A 20,866-nucleotide genomic window follows, 5' to 3' on the forward strand; every position below is an offset into this window, starting at 1 on the left:
GCCATCCCCTCACCCTACCCCCAGTCTCTTCCAGCAGAGTGGGCAGCTCGCTGATTTGAACCTGAACGCCATCGGGACAAACCAGAAGCCCGCACTGCCCTTTGCCCATGACAGGCTGTTTGCGGGCAGGGGGTGGGGAGTCTCTACTATTCCTGTGTCACGACAGCCTGTGACCGTCACTCAGCCTCTCGAGCTCAGTACCTGCAAGACGGGTCCACACCCCGCACGTGAAGACGAGGGCCAGATGGCCCTTCCTCCGGGTCTTCCTGCTTTGCCTAGTTCTTGGGGCCCCTCGCCACTTGGGATTCCACCAGGATTCTAGCCCCAGGCTCCCTGCGGGCAGAAGGCACGGGGTTCTGAGTTGGAACAGAGGCTGGTCACTCCTGGGCATGCCTCGGGGTACGGGGCGGGGCGGGGCGGGGGGGCAGTGAATCCGGCCACAGTCCAGGCCGAGCATTGGAGACAATCATGCCACCGTGGAGACCCCGCAGCTACCCCACCTGCCACAGAGCTTCCCGTGGGCCACCATCTCCTTGGCTCACCTGGGCCGGCCAGTCGACTCCTTACTCACCTGGAGAGTGCTCAAGGACAGCAAGAAAAATGAGGGACTTTCAGGGGCAGCTGTGTTTTCTGACTCAGTCATAATGCCCCTAAAAATCCTTATTGTTCTTGCAGTGTGCATCAGGCAGTGGCCCCAGCCCACCCGGCTGCTCCGGGGTGGGAAGGGCTACCTGGGGTTCGACTGGCGTGTCCTCCCCCATCGTCCTGAAATGAGAGTGAAGGGGAACTTACTGATTATTAAAACATTTTGTTGGTCGGTGCATCGATTTGCATGTACTCTTATAATTTCTTCTTTGGGGAGGCCCGGGCCTCGAGACATTCCTGTGCCGATTGGAGCCCAGGAGAATGCAGGGTCTCCCCGGTTTGTGTGCGGGGAGGGTTCCGTAGAGCCCAGCTGCACGTGTCCAGCCCAAGGAAGGGTAGCTTCGGGGTCAGCTGTGTCCAGGGCAACACTGGGTTTTAAAACGGAAGGAGCCTCGGTCCACGCGCTGAGACCCAGTGAGCTGGCCGTTCTGCAGAGCCGCCTGCAGGGGATCGAGGTCTTCCCCCCCAGCTGTGACCCTAGAGCCTGCTTTCTCTCGCCCAGGTGGTCTCTACTCCTCTCTCACCTCCTGGGTTTCCACCATGCTCAGCAGGTGCCCCACCCACGGATACTTCTGCTGAGCCAAGGCTTTTATGGGTGGAGGTGTGGGGGTCCCATGGGACTGTCAAGCCGAAATACCAATTGGTGACACGCCCCCCCCCTTAACACCATCCCGCATGTCACCAGATCCCACAACATCGTCCTCTCTGGCAGAGGCTGGACAGGTGGCCAGCCTGTGGATGGGCGGACGGGGAGGTGGACAGGCAGTAAGGATGGTACCTGCTCCCGTGGTCCACCCTGGGTCCTGTCAGCCTCCCAGTCAGCAGAGGAAGGTCATCCTCGAGGTATTTCTAAGGTTTCCCCCCAGGTGCCAACGCAAAAGCTCTTGTCACGCGAGAAGATGGCCGTTGGTGGGACCCTGACGGCCACGATCCTCCCTCCTTGGCCAGCCGAGCCCCCTGCTCCTTGGGCTCCTGCGGTCCCCACTGTGCCGCCATCCCAGCTCCCAGAGACAGTGTTTAAGGGGCCGAGTTTGCTCAGTATTCTTCTGCCCAGGGGAAGGGACGGCTCCAAGGTAAAGGTCAGTACGGGATAGGGGGGATGAGGGCAGGGGGAGTGATGTTTATTCCTTCTGGGTAAAACATGGGCGGGGCTCTCGTGAAATGAGCTTCTCACATCCCACAGTGGACACCCGGGCGATAGAACATATCCCATCCTCTCTCACAGCTAAGCATTTGCTAACCTGAAATCAGTTGTCCCTCCCTGAGGCCCGTCTGCCCAGCTCTTCCATCCCCGCAAACCTCCTTGTTCCTGAGCGTGTTCCTCATTCTTTACCCCAAAACATCTGCAAAAAAAAAAAAAAAAAAGATAATGCATAGGAAATCAAACTGATTACTGGAGAGCATTTCAGAAACCCAGAAGGTTTATAGATACCCATACCTAGAGATCATGTCTGCTAATGAAATAGATCCTTCCAGCATTTTTTTTCTCTTTGCATGTATACCCTCACCCACTTAGCAGGATTTGGGGCTTCCAAAAGTGGTGAAGCTCGTAACCCATCTGAGCGATGGCCCTGGGCCCTTGGGAGGCAGAAAGTCTCTGATTTTCTTTTTGCCAAGTGGGCCAGGGTGCGCCAAAACTTACCTGCAGCTAGCAAGCTCGTTGGGAGGTATTGGGGCAGCACTCGGTCTCTAAACCGAGACTGGTGAAGTTGCTGGGGAGGATGCTAGAAATGTGGGCTCTGGGACTTGCCTGGCCGGTGCAGTGGTTAGGACTCCATGCTTCCTCTGCGGGAGGGGCACGGGTTCAGTCCCTGGTCAGGGAAATAAGATCCCACAAGCTGCTCGGCCAGACAGCAGCAACACAGAAACGTGGGCTGTGCCCTGATTGCGTTCTAAGTGGGCTGCTCTTTGCTTCCTGACTCCCGGCACACGGAAGAATCCCTTAACGTTAAAAAAAAATTTCAGGACTTCCCTGGTGGTGCAGTGGTTAAAAATCCGCCTGCCCATGCAGGGGACACGGGTTCGAGCCCTGGTCTGGGAAAATCCCACATGCCGTGGAGCAGCTAAGCCCACGCGCCTAGAGCCCGTGCTCCACAACAAGAGAAGCCACCGCAGTGAGAAGCCCGAGCACCACAACGCAGTAGCCCCCGCTCGCTGCCACTAAAAGCCCACGTGCGGCAACAAAGACCCAACACAGCCCAAGATAAATATATAAATGAACTTACAAAAAAAAAAATTCAGTGCCACCCTGCCCCCCCAGGAGCAATTGGATCTGAATTGCTGGGTGTGGGGAGGGGCCCAGGCCTTGGTACCTTTTGTTTTTCTTCTGTTCCTCGGGTTATTCTGTTAAGCGGCCAGAGAACTGTCCAGGTCCATACCCACCAGTTAGTGACGGAAGAGATTTCCTCCAGCTCTGCCTTCAGAGCCTGTTGGAGGAGATGGGACCATCTGCAGCTGGCAGACTTTCACTTCCATTATGTTCTCTGCTGCTCAGTCACCTTTTGATCCTCATTTTACAGATGGAGGACCGAGGCTAAGGAGATCAGGAGACTTCCTGAAGGACACACGTCTAGGACGCAGCAGAGCTGGGGTGTAGGTCTGCAGCTTCTGACTCCCAAGGCTAGTGCTCTTTCTAAAGTTGCCATTTATAATTAGCATATTTAGTTATAACAATATACGGTCATCACAGTGTCCTGAACTGGGTGGGTGCCCCTGTCCCACTGGGAGGCTGGGTGATCGTCCCTTCGTCTCCCTGATGCTGAGTATGTACATGGCCAGCCTGGACCCACGGCCCACCCCCATCAGCCTGCCGTGCCAATCCCAGCTCTGGGCAGGGCAGGGTTTAGCCCCTTTTGCAGAACACGCAAGAGGTGTGGCTCAGGTCACACAGCTGGTGGGTGGCACAGGCCTAGCGGTCCCTGCTCCTTACCTGGACAGAGGCATCCAGGAAGCAGCACAGCCCGCATGGGGCTTTGCTCATCGGGGCCCTGCTCCGAGCTGGCGGCCCTCAGGGTCAGGACCCCTGCTGGGGGTGCCTCCCTCATTCCTGCAGAGCTGGACTCCCAGGGCCTGGGCAGGCTGCCAGTGCAGGGAACTAGCGGGCAGGCACACTGTTGGCTCTAGAAAGTGTCACTGTTCCTGGGCCGGTCCGCAGGGCTGGAGGGCCTGGACATGACAGCAGAGACAGGAGCTGGGAGCTGAGAATGCCCCTCTCCCAGGGCCCAGCAGCTCTGGGCCTGGCCCACGGGCTTCCTTTGGCAGGGAGGTCCTGAGCTCTGTCCACACCACCTTCCCTTGCTGGGCCTGAGCTCTCACCTTGCTCCCCACCAGCTCTTTGCGGCCGAGTACACGCTCTTGGCAATGACGTGCATTTAACCTGCTCTGCAGAAGACAGGATGGTTGGGCAGGCAGACTCGGCCAGCAGCTCGGTGGGAGATGGGGTGAGGGCCCTAGGCTCAGGCTTCTCTGCCCATATTCTTTGGGGAGCTGGCCCTAAGCTACCTTGCTTACCTGGGTCAGAAATAACCTCAGCTCAACTGAAAGCCTAGAGCAGTCAGGATGAGGGCAGAGCTTTGAGTGCCTGGAGTTGGTGGGCGTTTGCCCAGGAGCCAGGTCAGGGGCAGCCACTTAGCCGGGGCCTTGGGTAAAGCCCCCTCCCCTCCAAGCCTGTTGCCTTGTTTGTTTAATGGACATAATAGTGCCCTGTAGGCGTATGTCCACTTTCTAGGCATATTCTGAACAGGTAGGATGTTGTGGCTCCCTGTCCCTCCCCTTCCAGGAGGCCACTTCATCAGAGAACCCGGGGAGGTGTCTGACCTGGAGAACATGCTCATTCCATGCTGGTTGCAGTGCATTGCTCAGGAAGTGAGTGTAGGTCTCCAGGCGTTGGACAGTGTCTTCTGTCCATGATCTCTACAAAGATGACCTTTTCTTCAGTCCTCTCTCTGGCCCTCCTGCCCTGTTAGGATGGTGGTTCTGGACTGAGAAGCTGTCCTCCTTGCCCCTTTGCCCTGTGTGCCTCTCTGGTCTGGCCCCACCGAGGCCCAGGGAGCCATCCTTCCCCTCCTTGGGGTTCATCTTACAAGTCCGGATGCCATCAGCTCCAAGGAGTTCCCTCTGGGCCAGAGCTCCTCCCTCCTCCGCCAGCCTCCTTGGGGTGCAGACAGACAGCCCAGCACAGGCCGGAAGGGCTTTCTGTTTGCCTTGGCTGGTGGGGAAGAGATTAGCTGCTCGCTTTCTGTTTTGACTGTTGTATCTAACCAACACAGAGCCTGTGACATCGCAGAAAAGCAGCCTTGGGTCTTGAATGAGTTTGGGGCCTGTCCCTGATGGCCTGGCCTCTGCAGAGATGTCTGGAGGTAGGAATGGGTGATAACACCACCCCCTGGGTACGGAGAGATGTGATAACCACCTGTCCGCTTTCCCGACCCAAGGTCCACAGCCCTTTCTTCTTTGTTTCCTTCAGGGGATGACTTCTCCCCACCTCCTGGGATTCACATGGGGCCACTCCCCATCCACTGGCTTTAGAGGCAGGCGTGTGTCCCAAGCTGGACACTGAGACTCCCTCTTGGGACGTTTGCAGCAACTATGGGAAAAGAGGCATTCACTTTTCATGGGAGTTGCCACGTTGATGGAACTCCTGCTCTCCACTTGAGGACGGAGCCAAGTGGTAGAGAAAGTATGCTGTCCCCAGACCTCAGTAAGCCCCTGGATCCAGCCATGCCTGAAGCTAACACACCTCTGGACTAACCTGATTATATGAGCCAATGAGTGCATTTCTTTTTTCCTAAAACTATCCTGAGTTGGATTTCTGTCATAGAAAGGGTCGTAATAAAGCTATGTTTTTCTTTGGTCTCACTTAAGAAATCAACTTTGAGGTATCCACCCACTTTAAGTGTCTAATTCATAAGTTTTTTCAAATGTGTACAGCCTTGTAACTACCACCACAGTCGAGCTGTGGAACATTTCAAGTTCCCTCATTCCCCCTTAGGGTCAGTTCTCCTGACCCCAGGCAACCACTGACCTGCCTTTGTCCTAGAGCTTCGTTCAGTCTCCTCTCTGGTCAGGTCCCTGGAGGTCAGATGCTCATGTTGTGGGTCAATGTGGGTCATTTCCCTTGGGACTCAGAGTCACCCCTGGGTCCAAATGCGCTGAAGCCAGAGGCACCTCTGGGTCCCACAGTTCTGCGGTCCAGTACATCCTTTGCTTCATTTGAGCCAGCTTGCCACAGAAGGAGTCCCGGCTAATACAGCTCAGCCAGGACCGCACCCTTCGGTGAAGCTCCCCTCAAGGACCACCCCCCCCAGGCAAATTCAACCATCGGTCCAGCTCGCCTCCTGGGGGCCAGACACTAGTAAGTGCTTTACATGCATTACCCTAGGGGAGGTACTGTTGTCCCCGTTTTACTGGCATGTGGGTCTCGTGTGCCTCTACAGCTCCTCTGTCCACCAGACTCCTGGCTGCTTGCTCTGCCTCAGCTATGGCTGTCTCACAAGTGAAACTGACCCCTCCCAGGCCACATCCCAGGGTAAGGGGGCTGGAGGACGCGAGCCATACACTGGGAGGGAGGGATGAACTTGGAGCGGTAGTGTAAGCAGCTTTGGGCAGGAAAGAGCTCTCTGCAGGAGGCCCTTTTGTCTTGCCAGTAACCTGGCACACCTTTCAGATCTTTTTTTTTTTAACATCTTTATTGGAGTCTAATTGCTTTATAATGGTGTGTTAGTTTCTGCTTTATAACAAAGTGAATCAGTTATACATATATACATATGTTCCCATATCTCTTCCCTCTTGTGTCTCCCACCCTCCCTATCCCACCCACCCCTGTAGGTGGTCACAAAGCACCGAGCTGATCTCCCTGTGCTATGCGGCTGCTTCCCACTAGCTATCTGTTTTACGTTTGGTAGTGTATATATGTCCATGCCACTCTCTCACTTTGTCCCAGCTTACCCTTCCCCCTCCCCGTATCCTCAAGTCCATGCTCTAGTAGGTTTGTGTCTTTATTCCCGTCTTACCCCTAGGTTCTTCATGACTTTTTTTTTCTTAGATTCCATATATATGTGTTAGCATACGGTATTTGTTTTTCTCTTTCTGACTTACTTCACTCTGTATGACAGACTCTAGGCTTTGATCACACAAAACCTTGCCTAACTTTCTGGTTCTTTCTGTAGATCAAAGAAGTAGAAATGAAGGATAAGTAATTAATAGATGACCAGATCTCTTTCCCAGCTTCCCCTGCAGTAATCCCACGAGCAAACTGTGTGAACAAGATAGCGTCTAAAGAAAAATCACGAGTCGACAAGCCTGCACACCGTGCGGGATGGTGACGACTCTGACCCCCACCTCAGTGATGAACTGAGATTACTTCCCTGTTTCCCCTTAAAAACTTCTATGGCCGAGCAGAATCTTTGGGGGGGACACTGGTCCCCCATCTCCCCAGATTGCCGGCATTCTGATTAAAAGCGACTTTCCTTTCTACCAACAACTGCTTCTCGGGTGTTGATTTCTGGCAGCGAGCAGCCAGACCTGAGTTCGGTAACAGTAGGAGATGAGATGAGGATAAATTCCTTCATCCTCTGTCCCTTGGACCACTTGAGGCACATTTCCCACCTGTGGTTTGTTGTACAGCAGTGTGGTTATACATCCCCTTGCATTGCTTCCCATTCTTCCCGACCTCCTTTTCTCTTTTCCCTCACTTTTGCCACTGGAATTCCACTTCCAAGTTCAAGTATCAGCACTTAATCCCTCGGCGAGGGCCGCGCTTTCTAGAGAACTCTGTAGCCTGGCTCCTGGGACTGCACTTCACGGCCTCAGTGAATGTTGAACAAGAGAATAGATGCACGACATGTCACGGCCATGGGGTTGGGGACTGGATGGGGGGCAAGCATGGTGCCACATTCATCACAGATTATTCTCCTTTCTCTCTCCCCCTCCATTCACTAGGTGTAATCAGCCAGATCGTCTCTGACTCCATGCTGTTATGTCAGAGGCTGTGGCCTCCCCCGGTAACCTCTGTCTGGTACAAAAGAATCCACACTCCTTACCCTCCACTTGCTAGGTGTGTGAGGCTGGCAAGGTCCTCAACCTGTCTGAGCTAGCTTCCCCATCTGTACAATGGGGATAAGAATGGTCTCACTACCTGGGACTGTTGGGATGCCTAACCGACCCTTGCTTTGTGCCTGCTGCAAGGTCAGGGAAGGGCATCATTGAGGCTGCCTGTCCTGCTCTCTCTCGGGAAGCACCCGTCCTCCATTCTCAGTCCCTACGGGGCAAACTGAGGCTGTCCCCCATCCCACCCCATTCCCACACCTGCCACCAGACCCAGGCCAACCAGCACATCTCAGTATTGACCACAAATATTGGCTCAGACCTGGGCATAACACCTAAGTCAAACCGGTCCCTGCAACAGTGCCCTGAAATGTCTGGAATAAGGAAAGAGATGCTTGCTGTTTGCTGAGATCCTTAGCCTGGAGCTATTTTTACTATTGAGGCTATTTTTACTATTTGGACATTTGAGAAGGAAGTTAGTGCAGTGACGGCGGAAGAAAGCAAAGCCGAGAGGTGGAGCAGGACACAGACACCTGGTGTCGCCCTTGGAGTTCTGGGATCCACCGTGCCAGCAGCTAGGTAACCCCTGGTATTTTTAGAAATTAATACATATACAAAAAGTTTCCTTCTTGGTTGCGTAAGCCAGTTCAAGTTGTGAAAACTGAAATGGTCTTGACTGATAACCATAGGTTCTTTATAAACGATCGCTGCTGTTATTGCAACTAATATTATTACAAACACACTCCCAGGAGGAAGCAGTCTTGGGGATGCATAGGCCACGTTCCCCCAGGGGCCACTGCTGCTCTCCATACGTTATACTACCCTAGATATCAGCTCCCCAGGGCGGGGGATTCATGTTCGCTGCTGATATACCCCAGGTGCCTGGTGTCTGCACAGGGTAGGTGATTACTAGACATCCACTAAGTGGAAAAATGAAGTTGGTCCATTGCCACCTGGCTCCCAGGCCCAGGTTCACGTTTTGCCCTCTCTGCTTGTCCTTGGCTGACATCTGAACCCACTGGGGTGTCTGCCAGGAGTCTGTCTTGCAAACTGATCTCTTGTTTTCACAGTGTCCTTTCTAGGGCCTCATTCATCCCTTTCTTCATTCATATATACAGTTTAAAATATCTTTATTCGAAGTGTACATTATGGACCACTGTCTTAAACCAGTCACAAAAATTAACTCAAAGTGAATTGAACACTTAAATGTAAGACTGGAAACCATAAAACTCTTAGAAGAAAACATAGGAAAAAAGCTCCTTGACGTGGGTCTCGGCAGTTATGTTTTTGGATATGACGCCTAAAGCACAAGCAACAAAATAAACAGCTGGGACGACATCTAACTAAAAAGCTTCTCACAGCAAAAGGTCAATAAAGTGAAACCTATGAAATGGGAAAAATATTTGCAAACCATATATCTGATAAGGGTTTAATATCCAAAATATATAAAGAGCTCCTACAACTCAATAGCAAAATAGTAATAATGATGATGGTGAGGATGATAATACAATTCAAAAACAGGCAAAGGACCTGAATAAACATTTTTCAAAGAAGATAGATGAGTGGCCAACAGGTACATGAAATGATGTTCAAAATCACTAATCATTAGGGAAATGAAAATCAAAACCACGATGTCACCTCACACCTGTTAGAATGACTATCATCCAAAGACAAGAGAGAACAAATGCTGGCAAGGATGTGGAGAAAGGGAACCCCTGTGCACTGTTGGTGAGAATGCAAATTGGTGCAGCTATCATGGAAAACTGTGGAGATTCCTCAAAAAACTTAAAGACAGAACTACCATATGATCCAGCAATTCCACTTCTGGGAATATATCTGAAGGAAATGAAAACACTATGTCAAAGAGATACCTGTACACCCATGTTCAGAGCAGCATTATTTACAACAGCCAAGACATGCAAACAACCTAAGCGTCCATTGACAGACGAACGAATAAAGATGTTGTGGTATACACACACACACACACACACACACACACACACACATATGCATGCAATGGAATAGTATTCAGCCATAAAGAGGGAAATCCTGCCATTTTGACAACATGAGTAGACCTTGAGGGCAATATGCTAGGTGAAATAGGTCAGGCAGAAAGACTAATACTATATGATATCACTTATATGTGCAAATCTAAAACAAAATGAAAATAAACAAAAAGCCAAACTCAGAGGAAAAAAAGATGAGATTTGTTACCAGAGGTGGGGGTAGGGGGTGGGTGGGAGCTGAGGGGAGGAGGAACTGGATGAAGCCAGTCCAAAGTACAAACTTCCAATTATAAGACAAATAAGAACTAGGGATGTAATATACAACATGATGGCTATAGCTAACACTGCTGTATGGTATATTTGAAAGTTGTTAAGAGAGCAGATCCTTAACACAATATTGTAAATCAACTGTACTTCAACTTTAAAAATAATAATAAAAGATTAGATCCTAAGAGTCACAAGGAAGAAAAACATTGTTATTTTTTTCTTTTTATTGTACCTATGTAAGATGACAGAGGGACTTCCCTGGTGGTCCAATTGTTAGGACTCTGTGTTTCCACTGCAGGGGGCACGGGTTCGATCCCTGGTCAGGGAACTAAGGTCTCGCATGTCGAGGGAACCAGGGAAAGATGCAAAATGAACAATGCTTTGCCGGCCTTCGGGGAGCTTCTACTGGGGTTGTATGTTGACAATTTGGTACATTTAAGTTATTTTAGGCATTTGGATAATCTTCTGGTATTCTTCTGCAGACCAGATAATAAAACCACGCTAAAGAGTGGATTTTGGTTTTAAGCTAAGTTGGAACTAACCCGATTAGCTATCTTCAAAGAAAAGTCGACAACTTCCCTACCCTCTCCTCTGCCAGTTCACACCCCACCTCCGTAAACTCTTAAGTTTTTTACATTGTTCCTGTTATTGACATTCACATCCTCTTCTGCTCCACAATCAAGCCTTTACTGCTTTGTCCACAGGTTGACTCAAAAGATTAAAAGCCTTGGAATAGCATTTACAGGACTGTAATTGTTAACTGTCCATTTACTGTAAACACCTCCTTTTAACTGCAGCTAGTTGCATTGGCGTTTGGGTTTGGTCACATTTTATTGAATTGGATGAGATGTACCTTCCGGCCGCTGGGACAAAGCTTCCTCTCTGCCAGTTTCAGGGCCTGTGTTCAGAAGGGCCCTGTGCTTGGTTTGATGCTTTCCTGTTGTTGTTTTGAAATTCTAAATAATTTTTGAACAAAAGGTCCCACAATTATGTGGTTAGTCCTGAGCTCACGGCTGTGCTGCTAGAGGCCTGAGCGATCTGAGAAGCACTCTCGTTGGGCACCTTCCCTTGGGAGGAAAGGCGGGGTACTTAGGCAGGTCTTGAAGTAGCCACAAAAAATTAAAGCGATAGGCCATGGACCTGAGTGATGGGTTGTGAATGTGCCGAAGTGGGGATGTCAGGCTGGCCTGCTGCTTCTTACACAGGGGCTGAAAAGTTGGTGAGCCTTGGGCTGCATGAGGGAGGAGGGATTATCCTGATGAGAGCATCAGGGCTGAACGATCTGCCCAAGGTCCCACTGCTTATAAATGGCAGGTCCTGGATTCAAGTCCAGGTCACTGATTCCCAGACCCAAACCTTCTCTGCTCCACCACCCTGCCTCCAGACCAGTGCCACACATGATGCAGCAGACCTGGGTTTGAATTCTAGTCCTGCTACCAATTTGCTGTGTGTCCTTTCAGGAGGGATTTGCCCTCTCTGAACCACTTACCCCAGAGTCTGAGGGAGTGGATAAACTTTAGAAGTCCCTTTCAAACAGAATCACTATGTAACTAATTAATAGAAAAGAGTTTCTTCCATAGACAGATTCCAGCTAATAAAAGCAGAAGGAATAAAATATAATATCATTTTGCAGTCCCTAACAAATTAATTGTTTGAATGGCAGCTAACATCACAAAAGAGAATCTGACACCATGGACCTCCTGACAGAAGATCTCAACACCACCTAATGAGGTATTCTTGGCAGAAAAAGAATAAAGAAACCAAACTTGGCAACTAAACCTGTGCGCCACAACTACTGAGCCTGCGCGCTAGAGCCCGCGAGCCACAACTACTGAGCCCACGTGCCACAACTACTGAAGCCCGTGCGCCTAGAGCCCGTGCTCCGCAACAAGAGAAGCCACTGCAATGAGAAGCCCGCGCACCACAACGAAGAGTAGCCCCGGCTCGCCACAACTAGAGAAAGCCCACACGCAGCAACGAGGACCCAACACAGCCAAAAATAAATAAGTTAAATAAATAAATTAAAAACAAAAAAAGGAAACCAAGCTTGAATCTGATCAAACCTCTGCTTCTAACAATTTACAGGACAAAGGATAGAGGAACACATCGACTGCACCGAAGAGCAGCAGTCAGCAATGTCCAGATGGAGTGAAATGCAACAAGATAACCAACTAGTTTCTTCCAATCAATACAACAAAACATGAGGCCCAAAGAGACTCAAAAGACATACTGACCAATTGTAATGTAGAAACTTTATTTGGATCAAAATTTAAGCAATCTGTAAAAAGATAATTATGTCAAAACTGAAAATGTGAACACTGGTAATATTAGGAATTATTATTAATTTTGGGGGTGTGAGCATGGTGTTATGATTATGTTTAGTTTATTTGTAAGGAAGGGTCATTTTAGATAGACACACTGATGTGTTTATGGATGAGGTGATGTCATGCCTGGGATCTGCTTCGAAGTGATGCAGGAAGAGGGATGTGGATGGGGGAGGCGGGTCTGGATGAGGTAAGATGGGCCATGGGTTGATGACTGTCACAGCTGAGTGATTTATTGTCTCTGGTTTTGTGCATACTTTTCAGTTTTTAAAAAGTCCCTCCAGCCTATGGGAAGGGTCAGGGGTGGCTGGGCTGAGGGTGGGGGAGCGGGGAAGGATGGCCATGCCTTCTCGGAGCAGGGCTGGGGGCTAACAAAGGGGACACCAGGTCCTGCCTCTCCCTGCCTGCCTCCCATGGCCAGGCTGAACCCTGGAATGTTGCAGTCACTTGTGCCCAGGCTCAGACCTAAAGGGTAGGTTTCTTGGTGTTTAGATAAGCTCACGGAGTCAGACACTCTACTTGTAGAACCCTGGCCCCAGCCCGCAAGCCCAGCTCTGTCCTCCCCGGGGGATACTAGTTTCATATTCCAGGCACATCCTCAGGCATATCGGGCCATCCGTCCACCGGCACAGGCAGAAGGTGCAGCAGCTGGTGGGAGGTGGGGGTCATTCCCCGACGTACATCCTATGACATCCCTGGTGCCAGGAGTGTGGCCGGGCCAGGACCTGAGGACCTGGAGGGTTAGAGGGCCACTCTCAGGCCCACCACCCGGGAGTGGTCCCCCAAGGAATTTGGTGCTGACCATCTTAGTGCCCAATGTACTGCATGACCTCGACAAGACGCTTTCCCTCTCTTGGCCTTGGGTTCCCCATCAAAAAAGAGGCTGCTCCGTGTTTCTCAGTGGGCTGCTATCGACCTTTGGGATGGACAATTCTTCCTAGTTTGCATTCCCGGCCCCGGCCATTAAATGCCCACAGCAGTCCCTGTTGCTGTGGCAACCAGAAAACGCCCCGCACATTTCCAACCATTCCTGGGTTGCAAACTACTGTGGGTCTCTAAGGACCTCGCCAAGCCCATAGTTCTGTGTTTCTGGAGAATTCAGGACAAACTGAGGAAGGGAGGGGCAGAGACTTAATGTGATTTGTAGTCTTACAGAGAGATGATATTTGGGTCTTGAAATACAACTAGGAGTTTGCAAATTGAGCAAGTGACGGGGGCTGGGAAGGGGGGGAGCCGAGAACATTCTAGGTGGCAGGATCAGCCCGTGCACGGCACAGAGGGATGAAGGAGCATGGAGTGTTTGGCGAAGGGCAGGAGTTGCCTGTGGCCCCTGGAAAACCATGCCATGGAGATAGCACATCAACTTGTGGACAACAGGGAACCAGCAAGGATTTTCAAATGGGGGCAGAAGGACATTTTTCCCCCCCGGCCCCTCTGGAAGCAGAAATCACTGGATGCCTGTGTATGAATCAGAAGAATGTCTCACTCTTCCTAGGAAGAACTCATGGGTCCAAACTGCAGAGGTTGCAATTCCCCAGCTGGGATTTTTTCCCCGGGGGTCAGCCGGGTGAAAGAGAGACTTGTGGGTGTTTTTTTTGGTTTTTTTCTTGTTTTTTTTTGGCCGCGCTGCGTGGCATGTGAGATCTTAGGTCCCCGACCAGGGATCGAACCCATGCCCCCTGCACTGGGAGCGCGGAGTCCTAACCACTGGACCACCAGGGAAGTCCCGAAAGAGAGATGTGGAGGTGACAGTGGATGAGGGGCTGCTCAAGCTTCCCTAGTTATTGAAGAGGCCCGTGGAGGGGAGCAAGTGTGTGTGTGTGTGTGTGTGTGTGTGTGTGTGTGAATGCACGTGCAAGTGAGTCTGCGGAGGACAGTATGTGTATGAGTGTGAGTGGGTAGACAAGCGTTCATGTGACAAGTGTGTGGCGGGTGCAGAGTGGTGAGCGAACACTGCCCTGCCTTGTCCTCACGCAGCGTGTAACCTAGTGGATCTAGGGGAGGAGAGAGAAATAGACAAGAAACCAAAACCACATTCCAGAAATCAGATTGTGACCCGGGGCCCTCCATCCTGCCCTAGCCACAGGGTGGACGCAGGACCCCAGGGCAGCCGGTCAGAGCCTCCTCCCCTCTGACTCTTGGGCAGAGTGACAAAGAGGGCGGGAGCCCCCCCCGCCGCCCCCGGCCCCACATCCCTGACCCCAGTCCGCGCCTGCCCTTCTGGCCACTTGGCCGTCCGGAGTTCTCTTGGTTCTTACCCGTGCCCAGGCCTGTTTGCCAGCCTTCCCATCGATTTTTGGGTGTGCCTGTCTCTGTGTGGGTTTCATTCTGGCTTTGAAACGAGCAAAGCCAGAGCAAGAGTGCTGTGAGCACAGACGAGGCTCTCAGGGAATCCCCCGGCCCGTGACCCTCGCGGACGAGGATGCAGAGGCTGCTGGGCTTCCCAAAGCCGGTACCCCCCTCCCTGGCACACGCCATGCACACGCTCCCCGGTGAGCCAGCCAGTGTGCCGAGCCCCGGGCGGCCTCACCGGGAGGAAATGCCAGCCGCGATTCTCTAAGCCTCTGTCAGCCTCCCCAGGGACCCTCCACTGCCCAGTGCTTCCTCTGGGGCCGTGTCAGCCCGGTGCGAGCCTGGTCCGCCTGGGACGGGCCTCCAGTGGGGGCCTGTGACTCAGGGCTCAGTCAGGCAGAGGCAGGATGTCGGCCCATTCACTGGGCCATGAGGAATCTCACTCTTCTATTTATAGGCAGCGCAACTGCTGGCCTAGCCTGGGGGGAGGAAGTGGCCATGGCTGGCAAGTCAGGGGAATGGGAACAGTGATTCTAGAACCAGGATGAAACCAGGCCTCACCACCCCCGCCCCCTGCCTCGGGGGTTTCCAGACGAGGAGTCAACCGGACTAGCTCTTCCACTCCAGAATGGTCCAGGCTGGGATGGGCCAGGACATGAGCCCAAGGGTCCGCATGTCCCACAAGCCAAGTGACAGGAGGCGGTGGACACGGGGTGGCTGGGCCTGGAAGGGTGGGCAGGGTGGGAAGAGGCCAGGGGAAGGGAGTACCCAGAGGCCAGGCATCCTGAAGTTTGGCCTCAGAGAACTCATCCTAATCTTCCCATATTGGAGTCCCAACTTGCTTCATCGGTCAAAGACCCCTGCCCGCCCTTAGCTACCATCTTGCCCCGTGGCCAGGATGGCTCCTTATTCCTAGGAAGCTAAGATTTGATCCCCTACTACGAGCTGAGCCCTGTCGCCTATATTCCCTCGTTCAGTCTCACAAAGCCTTGTAACATAGGTATTCATAAGCCCATTTAACAGAAGTCAAAACTGAGGTTCAGGGTAGTTAGGGTACTTGCCTGGCTTTAAGCGTGTGCACAAATGTGTACTAAGTGTACAAAATGTGCAAAAGGGAAGCTACAGTGCCCTGTCAGAGGGTGCTGTGAGGAGTGGACGAGCTCACATTGGCTGTTATTTGTCACCATCTCTTTATTTTATTATTTTTTAATTAATTAATTTTTTGGCTGCATTGGGTCTTTGTTGCTGTGCGCGGGCTTTCTCTAGTTGCGGCGAGCGGGGGCTACTCTTGGTTGGGGTGCGCAGACTTCTCATTGCTGTGGCTTCTCTTGTTACGGAGCACGGACTCTAGGCTTCAGTAGTTATGGCACACGAGCTCAGTAGTTGTGGCTCTTGGGCTCTAGGGCGCAGACTCAGTAGTTGTGGCCCATAGGCTTAGGTGCTCCGCGGCATGTGGGATCTTCCCGGAGCAGGGATCAAACCTGTGTCCCCTGCGCTGCCAGCGCCACCAGGGAAGCCCTCGCCATCTCTTTGTGGAGCACCATCTACGGGGTTTATTTACTTTGTCCTCCGCTGAGCTTGCATCTCTGATCACGTCCTCTGGTGGGAACCAATTTCCGGAACAGGAGACCCTTCCAACTGAGCCTACTGGGGCTGCTTCAGAGGAAACCAGCCAAGGGCCGCAGTGGCTACAGCAAATCTGCTCTCACCCTCAGAGAACGAGCGAGGAGCCGTCATGCCCTCCTTGGTATCCCACGGGGCCTCCCCCATCCTTGGTTCCTTCCCGAGGCCCAGATCTGGCCACTCTCTGGGGCTGCCGTGACCGCCTGCCGGCCATCCTCACTGGCCCAATGCGCACTGCACCCCGAGGATGCTTGAAGCTGCCGTGAGGGCTTCGTTGAAGGGCTCAGGCCCTTGTCCCAAAGCCAGGCCGGGATGGAGGGAGGGGCCAGGTAGAGGGGATCAGGGTCAACAGGAGGTGGATTCTCACTGCCTTGACGCCAGAGGCAAGAAGGGCCCTTCCTGGCCCCGAATGCCTCATCTACCTCCCCAGCCAAAGTTCTCACCCTTCCTTTCACCCCACACACATCTCCTCCTAAGGTGATCAGCAAACCTCAGGGCCTTTTCTGTGTCTTGCAAACTTTGCAGCCTCTGACAGTCTCTGAATGTCGCTGACTTTTTTCTCCCAAGCAGGATGCAGCGAGGACGCATAGGAGGGAAGAGGGCTGGGGGTGGAGGGGAGAGGGTTGGTTCGGAGATGTACTCTGAGCCTGAGGAGGAACGAGGGTGAAGGGAAGAGGGGTCCCCAGGGGCGAAGCCCTTGGGGAAGAAAAGGAGGTAAACCTTCCAGAATGTGGAAGAACCTCTGGCTGGTTGAAGGTCTGAGGCTGGAGCCCGGGGTGTGGTGGGGAAGTAGCGGGAGGCTGGATGGGTGGGCAGCTCTCTAGGGCCAGGGGTGAGGCTAAACGTTCCTCTGGACGCAAAACTAGGCAGCCAGGGGTTCCAGGCAGGGTGCTGTTTAGTAAGCTCCCTCTGGCCTTGGGGGTTGAAGAGGTTGGATGAGACAGGCTGGTAGCAGGTAGACCAGTGAGACACCAGCACAGCCTTCCTGGTGAGAGATGAGAGTGGATGAACTTGGGAGGGGGAGGGAGAGAGATGCGGGGCTGGGAGAGAGCGATGACATGGGGCAGTTGACTGGCCCCGATGCCCACCCCCCCCGGCCCACCCCCTAATGATGAGGGTTGGGGTGGCCGGAATGGGGAGGGGAGGAGCCCCTGATAAGCCCCCGTCGGCTGCGCCAGCTGGATGGGTGCAGAAATGACATCACTTTCATGTACTTAACACAAGGTAAACAGTGGTAGAAAAGCCCAAGCGCTCATTGTCTAACTTGGTAGCCGGCCACTGGCTCCTTAACAACTGGTTTCCTGGGATTCTGCAGTTCTCTGCAGAAGACAGCAAGAACCAGGGCCTGCCCATCCCTGGGCGCAGGGAGTGCGACGCAGGCCCCTTTGCCTGGGGCCTCTTCCTTTGATTCATTCCCTACTTGTTCAGGGAGCCTGGTTTGCTGGGGGCCGGGCCCCAGGCCAGCTGCTTGGGCACCGTGGAGAGCCAAAAGAGTGTGATGGTGGTGGTAGGGATTTGATTCTAGCGACCAGCTGGGCTCGAGAGCCCAGGAGTACAAGGAAGAAGTGGGGCGACTGGCGGGGATGCGAGCTGTCATAAGCATTCGAGCATAAGCTGGATGAATCTGAAGGCACCTTGGAGATCATCCCGTTTGACCCTTGATGCTACAGATGGGTAAACTGAGGCCTAGAGAAGTCACATGACACATCTAGAGTCATATGCTGGGAGAGAAGCAGGGGCGGGACTAAAACCCCAATGTTCTGTTATTAGTGGTTCTTTCTAACAAATTCACTGAGAGCTGGCCGACTCAAGAATAGAAAGAAAGGGACTTACTTCCCTGTTGGTCCAGTGGTTAAGACTCCGCGCAGGGAACTAGATCCCGCATGCTACAACTAAAGATTCCCACGTGCCACAACTAAAGATCCCGCATGCTGCAACTAAGACCTCGCGCAGCCTAAAAATAAAATAAAATAGAAAGAAAGAAAAAAAAATTAAAGCACATAGCCTCGTTTCCCCCTTCCCCTCACCACCAAGGCACACATACCTGTGGGTTCTCCAGAGGGTCAGAGACAGAGAGAGAAATGCCTTCTTGCTGGCTGGGTTCCGAATGCTTTCCCTTCATCCCCAGAACTCACCCCACATTCTAAATCTGGGGCCGGAGGAGAGCTTCCTCCTTGTGGAAAGAGCCAGAGGTAACCACAGCGGCCAGGCAGCCTCAGGGGAACCAGCCCTTTGCCATCACTCCCTGAGGCGGCACTGGCCCCTCTCCACCCTCCCCGGATGGAAAGCCCCAGTGAGGGGACAGCCGTTCAAAGAGCACAGAGGCCCAGCAAGTCTCTGCGGGTTGCTCACGCTCGAGGGCTCCAGGCCCTGGCAAAGCACTCTCACCCCCACCGAACCTGGTAGACTTTGTTCTCTGCTTTAAACAAGAGCAACCACAGACGACAGCACCCCTTTCTCTAATGTCAGTTGAGTGAAACAGACAGCATGGAGGGAAGCTGGAGAACTAGCCCAGCAACTTTTGACAGATCCTTAGCTCCCCTTGGGCCTCAGTTTCCCCATTTGTATTGACCCATAAGTGTCCCCAAGCTTCACTACCCTGTGAGGCTGAACAACCACTTCGTGTGAATGCCCAAAGCCTGCTAACTCCAAGCCCTAAACTCTACTCCCAGCAGTGCTAAGCCCTCACAGCTTTTTGAGAGCCCCCGAGAAGACGTCCGGCCTGCCCTCTTGGGTTATGTGCTAGGTTTAATAGTGGCCCCCGAAAGATGTCCACATCCTAATCTCAAGAACCTGGGAATACATTACTTTTTGTGGCAAAAGAGGATGTGCAGATGTGATTAAATTAAGGATCCTAAAATGAGGAGGTTATCTGGGATCATCTGGGTGAGCCCAATGCAATCACAGGGGTCCTTGTAAGAGGGAAGCAGAAGGGTCAGAGTCCCAGAAGATGATGCAATGACAGAAGCAGAGGATAGAAGGCAGAGGTCGAAGTGATTTGAGGAAGAGGCCGAGACCCAAGGCATGCAGGCAACCTCTAGACGTCGGAAAAGGCAAGCAAATGGATTCTGCCCCAGAGCCTCCAGAAGGAATGCAGTCCTGCCAACACCTTGGCTTTAGGACTTCTGGTCTCCAGAATTCTAAGAGAATAAATTTGTTTTAAGCTACCAAGTTTGTGGTAGTTTGCCACAGTAGCAATAGGAAATGAATACTGCAACCAACTACCACAGACAGATGGCCACTCACGTTCATCCCAGGCCACCATGCCTGTCCTCTGCCCCTTCCGCTGGGCCACCGCTGCTTCCTTGATGACTCTGAGACAGCCACCTCTGCTGGGCACAGTCTGCACGTGCGCTTCCCCGAGAGGCCCCAAGGTCTGGAGGTCTCTGCTTGTTCAGCAGGAAACGTTGGCAACCTCCAAGGAACAGCAGTAGTTTGCTCTTCTCCTGGGTCCCGAGTGTCACACACGCGCACATGCTTTCTGCCCTGAGCACAGACCCGCCTCAGCCTGGAGCAGCTGCCAGTTCATCCACAGGAGCATCTGAGGCCCGTTTCTAAGTGGGGCTCCCTCCGTGGGAGGCCCCTCCCCTCTTCACGAATTCTTTTCAGGGACCCGCACATTCCACTCAGCTCGTCATCTCCAGGGTGGCCAGTCATTCTCAGTATGAATGACTCCAGCTGTGTATGTGGTTCAAGGTTCATGTGTTTCTTCCCAGGAGGCTTCTCAGCTTCCACAAAGCTCAGCTGACCCACATAGATATGTGGTGGGGGACAGAGGGTGTGGCAAGTGCCCAGCTCCACATGCCACAAACCAGCCAGGGACCAGCTTGAAGGGCATGATGTAACCTGCCCGTGTGGCTTGTAAGCTGGGTGTATCTGTGAGGTGGGTTCATGGCTGTTTATGAGCTCATGATCTGGCCAGGTCCCCTGATACTGATGTCCCCTACCCCCTGCCCACCCCCAGGTCTGTCCGCTACTTCCCCCTCACTGGTGGCATTAATAAGCCCCCTCCACGTGGCTCAGTTCTGAAGTTTCTGGAGAAACCACGGACAGGGGTCAGTTATGCAGGAACTTGGGAGTATCCTCCTTTGAAAGTGGACTTCACTTCCACTTAAGTATGCAATTGACACATGTTCTCTGAAGAGAAAAAATTAGGAAAAAAATAGTAAGAAAGAAAGAAGGGAAGGAAGGGAAGGAAGGAAAAGAAGGGAAGGAAGGGAGGGAGGGAGGAAGGGAAGAAGGAAAGAAGGAGGCAGGAAACAACCTAAGTGTCCACTGATGGACAAATGGGTAAAGAAGTTGTGTGTATATACACAATGGAATATTATTCAGTCATAAAGAAGAAGGAAATCCTGCCATCTGTGACAACATGGATGGACTTTGAGGGCATTATCCTAAATGAAATGTCAGACAAAGAAAGACAAATACGCTATGATCTCATTTATATTTGGAATCTAAAAAAACAAACAAACAAAAACCCAAACTCATGGGAAAAGAGATCAGATTTGTGGTTACCAGAGGTGAGGGATGGGGGGATTGGATAAAGGTAGTCAAAAGGTACAAACTTCCAGTTATAGGATAAGTACTGGGGAGGTAATGTATAGCATGATGACTACAGTTAACACTGCTATATGGTATGTTTGAAAGTTAAGGAAGTAAATCCTA

The 20,866-nt window shown here is 52.2% G+C and overlaps 1 protein-coding gene and 1 long non-coding RNA gene across 15 annotated transcripts in view; one reads left to right on the forward strand and one right to left on the reverse strand.

The window, feature by feature from the left end:
• LOC141277417 (uncharacterized) overlaps nt 1-20,866 on the forward strand; it is a 34,509-nt gene that overhangs the window by 13,078 nt on the left and 565 nt on the right. The window contains exon 2 of the long non-coding RNA XR_012328811.1: nt 3,165-20,256. This is a non-coding gene — a long non-coding RNA (uncharacterized lncRNA). The remainder of the gene's footprint in view (nt 1-3,164; nt 20,257-20,866) is intronic.
• COPRS (coordinator of PRMT5 and differentiation stimulator) overlaps nt 1-20,866 on the reverse strand; it is a 210,806-nt gene that overhangs the window by 5,314 nt on the left and 184,626 nt on the right. For 10 of the 14 annotated variants that reach the window (XR_012328805.1, XR_012328803.1, XR_004523851.2 and 7 more), the window contains 3 exons: nt 4,462-4,603; nt 1,887-3,810; nt 202-765 (listed from right to left, as the gene is read on the reverse strand). The gene's annotated coding sequence lies outside the window, so the exon portion shown is untranslated. The remainder of the gene's footprint in view (nt 1-201; nt 766-1,886; nt 3,811-4,461; nt 4,604-20,866) is intronic. The other 4 variants (XR_012328807.1, XR_012328802.1, XR_012328806.1 and 1 more) reach the window with 4 other exon arrangements.

This window comes from Tursiops truncatus, chromosome 20 (assembly GCF_011762595.2).
Source record: "Tursiops truncatus isolate mTurTru1 chromosome 20, mTurTru1.mat.Y, whole genome shotgun sequence".
Lineage (NCBI taxonomy): Eukaryota > Metazoa > Chordata > Mammalia > Artiodactyla > Delphinidae > Tursiops > Tursiops truncatus.